The sequence below is a fragment of the Leptonychotes weddellii genome, chromosome 2 (genome assembly GCF_054177405.1).
Source record: "Leptonychotes weddellii isolate Sample4059 chromosome 2, ASM5417740v2, whole genome shotgun sequence".
NCBI lineage: Eukaryota > Metazoa > Chordata > Mammalia > Carnivora > Phocidae > Leptonychotes > Leptonychotes weddellii.
Window position 1 is genome coordinate 100570376 of NC_138370.1, and position 6721 is coordinate 100577096.

The following is a 6721-nucleotide window of genomic DNA, read 5'->3' on the forward strand; positions in this document are numbered from 1 at the left end:
TCTGTATTTTAAAGCCTTCAGTGATTCCCATTAGACTCAGAAAAAAATGCGGAATGCTTACCGTAACCCCTGTAGCCGGCTCAAGATGGCCACAAATTCTTTGACTTTCCTCTCTCAGAGAGGAGATGACTGATTCTCCTCCCTTTGTCTCTGGGCTGGCCTTAGTGCCTTGTTTGATTAACAAAAAATGGGAGAAGGGATGTTCTGAGACTTTGAAGAGAGGTCATATAGAAGGCTTGAGGTGTGGGTCAAGGATTGCTCTGGGGGAAGGCAGTCTTTGAGTAAGCCATCTAACAACCATGAGACAGCCATGCTGCCATCTTTTGAGAAGAATAAGCCATTGGAGAGGCCCTAGAATGTGAGGTGCCATGTAGAGAAAGAGGCCAAGGAGCACTGAGGCACCAGACACTGAAGAAATCACCTGGGAGGTGTGTCCTCCAGCTTTAGCTGCCCCAGCTAATACCACATGGATCAGAGATAAATTGGAAGAACTTTCCCATATTCCTAATCTTCAAACTGTGGGCAAAATATAACCTTTGTTTTAAGCCACTATGCTTTGGGGGTAATTTCATTAAAATAGGTAGCCTAGTAGCTTCTAATGACCTGAAAATATGGTTCTTGCTTCTATTTTGGAGGTCATCCCCTTCCGTTTTCCCTCTTGCTTACTGTCCAGCAGCCACATTAGCTTCTTTGAAGGTCAGGCTTGTTCCTGTGCCTTGGTACTTGCTGTACCCTCTACTTAAACTCTGACCCCAAATCCTTTCATCATTATCTCTTCTTATAATGGAGCTCAAGTGTCATGTTTTGTTAGGCCTTCCAGATCACTCAATTTAAATTAGCCTCACCTCCCCCATATCATTTTAGTTTATCATTGTTCTTTATTTTTCATAGCACTTATAACTACTTAAAGTGATTTTGTGTTTCCCACTTACTGATTCTTTTGCGAATTAGAATGCAGACTTTTGAGAATAGGGGTCTTATCTGTGTTTTTCACCATTGCATCCCTAGTGCCTTTTATACTCAATGTGAAATTTTAAATGAATGCATGTAAAAGTGTTTCAAACCTAAAGGGTTTCATTATTATTGCACAACAAGGAACTAGTGCATGAAACCATTAAAGGCTGGACAAAATACAGAATGGGATGTACTCAGACATAAACTGCTAAGATATACTAATAAGATAGAGAAAGTTAGAATTCTCTAGAATTGTAGAGAACTATAAATACCCCACAATATCAGTTCCTTTAATTCCACTTGAGTTGATCATAGCAGTACATTTCCATGCTAATATCTCCTTTAGAAAATTGGCAGTTGAGTTGTATAATTTTTATATTCCCCCTTGGCACCTGGCTCAATCTTCAGTTTTTCAGCATCTGTCCTTTAGTGATAAAATGAAAAGTGAGATATTCTTTTTGGTTTACCCATCCATAAAGTCATTGGCCAAAGGGTCCACAAGAATTAATCATTTAATAAGGAGGGATTGGTCCCTTTCAAAGAAGTGAGAATGAGCTCACAATCCAATTCATGTGAATTTCTGTTTTGCTTTACATTTAACACCCAGTGATCACTTGGGAGAAGGCTGTTGTTAATCAATAGTATTTAAGCAAATGGGGTGGGGGGAAGAGAACACACAAAGCTTAACAAATTTGTAGAGAGAGCATCCCTCCAGAGGTTTAAGAGACAAGTTTGATGTGATTTGATTTCAACAAACTTATTGGCATGATAAACTATACAACTGTCAGCATGTATCAGGAGAGCAAGTTTAATATATATTACTATAGTACACACTTCAATATAGTGAGCTAGAGAAACTCACTGACTAGCAAGGAATTGAAATGTTGAAATGGAAATCCAGGCTTTGAGATTCCTAGAATCTCTGAAACCATCTTGCATCTTTCTCTCCATCTGCCTGTCAACATGACTTTCTGAAATAACTAATCTCAAAGGAATATTTTAGAAAAAAAAAATCATGTGGATGTGTTTTTTCTTCCCCCTAATAAATGCCAATCTTAGGCAGTGTTTTTGTCAGGAGTCTCTGTTCCAGCTTTAAAAGCCAAAAGGAAGATGAAAATGAGTACACGAAAATGTAATTTAAAATGCAAATGCAGATTCTGCAGAAAAGCAGCAAAAGCTAATTGTAGTTTTTATTCATGCTTGGCTCCGTAGACAGTGTGTTGTTGTTACCTTCCTCCTGCTGGGGATGTTCAGCCCGCTGCTGCACTGCCACACCATGACCTCTCAGATAAAATACACTTGACCTAAAAAGAAACCCCCCAAACCCGAGTCACAGAAATCAATAGGAACTTAACCCTATCCAGTACTAGGTGGAAAGGCGAACATATGTGACAGTGTGGTTGTAAACTCATGAGAAATCCCCAGAATAGAAATAGCAGTTACATATTATAAAGAAAGGGCAGCAAATCTATGTTCTCCAAGAGCTCACGTAGGCTGGATTTCAAAAAACTCAACCCCGGAATTAAAGACCCCATTTGCTTTTCATGTATCAACGTTGTACAAATATTTCATATTTAGATGAATTTGGAGTTGATTCTGAAATGTGCAGTTGTGGCTTCTTTTGGTTTTTGTTCCTGTCATACCTAAATACTAGCAGACTACATATTATGCTGAGCTTGGTAGATACATTATTTGCGGTAAAATCTTGTTCACTCTTTTAAATCTTAGGACTTATTTACAGAAAAGTACAAAATTGTCGGTCCCATTTTTTTTTACTCTGTCCCCCTTTTTTTCTGGAGTGGATGAGTATTAATCAGCCTTTTGTCACAAAATATGAGTGGTCTTACACACTTGCATAGGAGAGCCTGCTCAAAGGTATTTAGAGTCCAGGAGAAAGAATGAATTTACTAAATAAAATAACTTAGGAAATGCTTGTCAGTCACATAACTAGAATTTTTAATTTTTTAAAAATGACTCTGAGACTCGAGTGTGGTCTACTTTCCATTATGTAAGCTAATTAGGACCACAGACCCTGTCAACAGAAGAAATTCTTTCTTCATCCTTACTCTTCACTCAAAACTTAATGGGAGTTCTACTGGTTCTTCATGCCCTTTCCTGCCCTCTAGTGGGGGTGCTACTGTGCTAGAAAACACAAAGGAGGCTGTGAGGTAGAGTTTGGATAACTGCATTAATCACACCAGGGCATAATGTGGTCCCTGATGTCCACACGTGTGCCAAGGTCAAGAAGCTCTCAGGGCTGCTCAGTGAGGGAGAGGTGCAGAGATTCCCTTGTGTAGGCTTAGACCGAGCCAGGGCTTGGGACCCACAGTGGTTGTATTCTGTTGTTTTGTACCTTCCTCAGTTTCTCCTTCCAAGCTTTGCCATCCTGTATTGTTCTGCTTGACAACTCATGATTCCTTTTAGCAATGCATACATTTTATGGTGAAAGACAGAATCCTTTGTTCAACTGTATCAATCACTGGCACAAGGAATCAATGTTTGCATGCCTGTGCTGGATTTGAGGCAGAATGCACGTAAAGAGGAAGAAAAGGAGTTGAGTACCCTTCTGAATTTTGTAAGAAATATCAGTTTACAGGAAGAACAAGCATTAAAGCAAGTTTTGCAGGTATCAGTCATATATATACTGGTCTTACAGTTTTACCAAATGAGTCAAACTATGCTAGCGTTCCTCATGCATAACTGCTTTCACTCTCTCTGCAATTTCTTGCATTTAGTTCTAAAGAATTTTTTTATTCCATCTTTTCTTTGGGGGAGGCGAGGAAGTGAACTCTGAGTTTCCCTCCCTATAAGCCTTATGCCTGAGTTCATCTGTGTGAAAAATAGAGGGCAGAAAACACTTTTATAATACTATTCAGAAATATATTTCTTCTTTAGTAGTTATTTTTGCATGAATAATGTACTTTGTTTTATAAAATGAAGACTGGCACTGTCTTTTACTGCATGTCCTACAGAGAAAGGGGTTACATTCTAAACTCAACTTAATACTTCTTTTTGGAACATTGTAAACATGGTACATGGGATGTCAAATTGAAAAAAAAAGAAATTTCAAGTGAATCAGGAGGTAAGAGAAATCCAAATGCAGGAGGATAACAGAAGGTCAATCAGAAGTAGGAAAAGGTTCAGGAAAATCCAGCTTAGGGCTGATTATGGTCAGGCTTATGTCTCTGACATGTGGTTCAGTCTCTTGCATTACTAGTTCTACCTTTCCCAAATGTATGGGTGCTCTTCCCTCCCCCACCCAAACCCAAAGGTTTATTCCCTCCTTACTTCTTGCAGCCAGTTGTTATTATTTATAATGTGATTCTGGCAGTTTGAGTAAAAAAAAAAAATCAATTATTTTGCTAAGCTTTACAATTGTCGAATAGAAAAAGACCAATTTACTTTGTTGCCAGCCAACAGAAAGATCTCTATCCAAGATGAGTGATGGATCTGAGATCCTGTTGGATTTAGGGTCTGTGTTATTCTTAAGTGCATTTCCATTTTATATGATTTTCTGAATTCCTTCTTTAGGACTCTCACATTAGAGTATTCCCATTTATGCAAAATTGCTCCCCTCTACCTCTATACAATGACTATAATAACACTAATAATAGAACTACTTCTAATAGCGAGAGCAAACACTATAGCATCTCTCTGTGTTAGGCACTATTTAAGTGCTAATATTAACTCATTTATCCTCTTTATCCTCCCCTGTAGGTAGTATTATTTATACTTCACAGATGAGGAAAATGGGGTGTAGGTTGATTAACTTAATGAAGATCACACAGCCAGTAATTTTGGAGCTGTGATCCCAAACCAAGTGGTGTGGATCCAGAATTAGTTCATAACCACAACGATGAGTCATTTTTCTAAAATAATTGCTAAAACTTGTCTATTTACTATCAACAACGTAAAACCATATGCCACCATCATTGTTACTGGTAGAACAGCCTGTGCTCTACCTGGTACCCATGTGATGCCTTGAAATGGAGGTGCCAAGAAGAACATTCTTTTAAGACTCTGGGAAGCCCACATAGGATTGCATGGCCATCCAGAATGTTAACTAGACCCCTAGGTCTGAAGAAGTGGCTCTGTGCCAAAGGAACTTGGCATAAATTGTCCTTAGGAGGCCCGAGGAGCCACAGCACCTGCAGAGGGGTCCAAGGCTGGATTTAGTTGCATGACTTCAGGCAGGTTGTCTAACCTCTCTAAACCTTAGATTCTTCTTTAAGAAAGAGAATTTTGGTCCTTCAGATTGCTGGAGGCTATATTAGAGATGTAAAACTGTCATTGTACGCTGTATGAACAAAAGTTTTGCTAGAGTTTTAGAAGAGAAAAATAATGGTGGAACTAAGTCCTCATTTTGTACGTAAGAGTTTAAGCCAATAGAACAAAGAGCACTTGTACTGTAGAGGTATTACCATTTTTACATTGTAAGTAGACATACATTGTGTAGCAAAAACACTCCTGTGTGTCTCCTTTACTCACACACATGCAATATCTCTGACAGCAGATGTGATTCGCCACCCCCCGACCCCCGCCGCTCCCCAACACACACCAAGCAATTCTGTGATACCACCTAGGTGTTACACAGTTCACCTGACATGTCTAGCTGGAATGAGTATCAGACACCACAAGTTTAGGGCTCAGTCTCCTAAAACTGCCCCCCACTTCAATCACAAGTTTTAGGTTGTCTTTGGTACTTTTGACCAAATGGCTGGGACCTTTCACGAGGTTCTATAATTTATTAGAACGGTTCACAGAACTCAGGGAAACATTTACTTACATTTACCAGTTTATTATATAAAGGATACAGATGAGCAGGCAGATGAAGAGATACTTGGGGTGAGGTTTGGAAGGGTTCTAAGCACAGGAGCTTCCGTCCCTACGGAGTTAAGGTGCACCATCCTGGTATGTGGATGTGTTCACCAACGCAGAGGCTCTCCAAACCTCCTACTTCTGGGATTTTTTATGGAGGCTTCATCAAGTAGGCATGATAGATTATTAACTCAATCTCCAGATTTTCTCCCCTATCCAAATGCTGAAGAGGAGGCTGACAGTTCTAAGTTTTTAATCATGGTTTGGCTTTTCTGGTGACCAGTCCCCATCCTGAAGCTTTCTAGATGTCCACCAAGTCTAGACCCAAGAGAACAAGACACATTTCTATCACTCAGTAAATTCCAAGACATTTAGAAGCCCTGCCAGGAACTGGGTAAAAACCCAAATATTAGAAAAAAAGATATTCTTAGTGCTCTTATCACGTAGGCAATGACAAGGATTTTAGGAGTTCTGTGCTAAGAACTGGCAGGCAGAAAGCAATATTTTCATTTCTATTTCACACTTACCTAGAGGTTGTCACCTTTGTGTATATCAAATGGGAACATTTATTGGTGGTAGATGTAAACGTTCCTTATTAAGAACTGCATTAGATTTTTAAAGCGCAGAGTTTAAAAGTATAACATGTGACAAAGATTAATAGTTGCCTACTCTGGATATGAGGAATTCTTAATCGCAGGAAACAAACTGAGTGTTGTTGGAGTGGGGGGTGGGGTGAGAGGGATGGGGTGCCTGGGTGATAGACACTGGGGAGGGTATGTGCTCTGTTAAGCGCTGTGAATTGTGCAGGACTGTTGAATCTCAGATCTGTACCTCTGAGACAAATAATGCAAGATATGTTAAGAAAAAAAAAGAAGAAGAAGAAGGTAGCGGGAGGGGAGGAATGAAGCGGGGGAATTCGGAGGGGTGGACGAACCATGAGAGACGATGG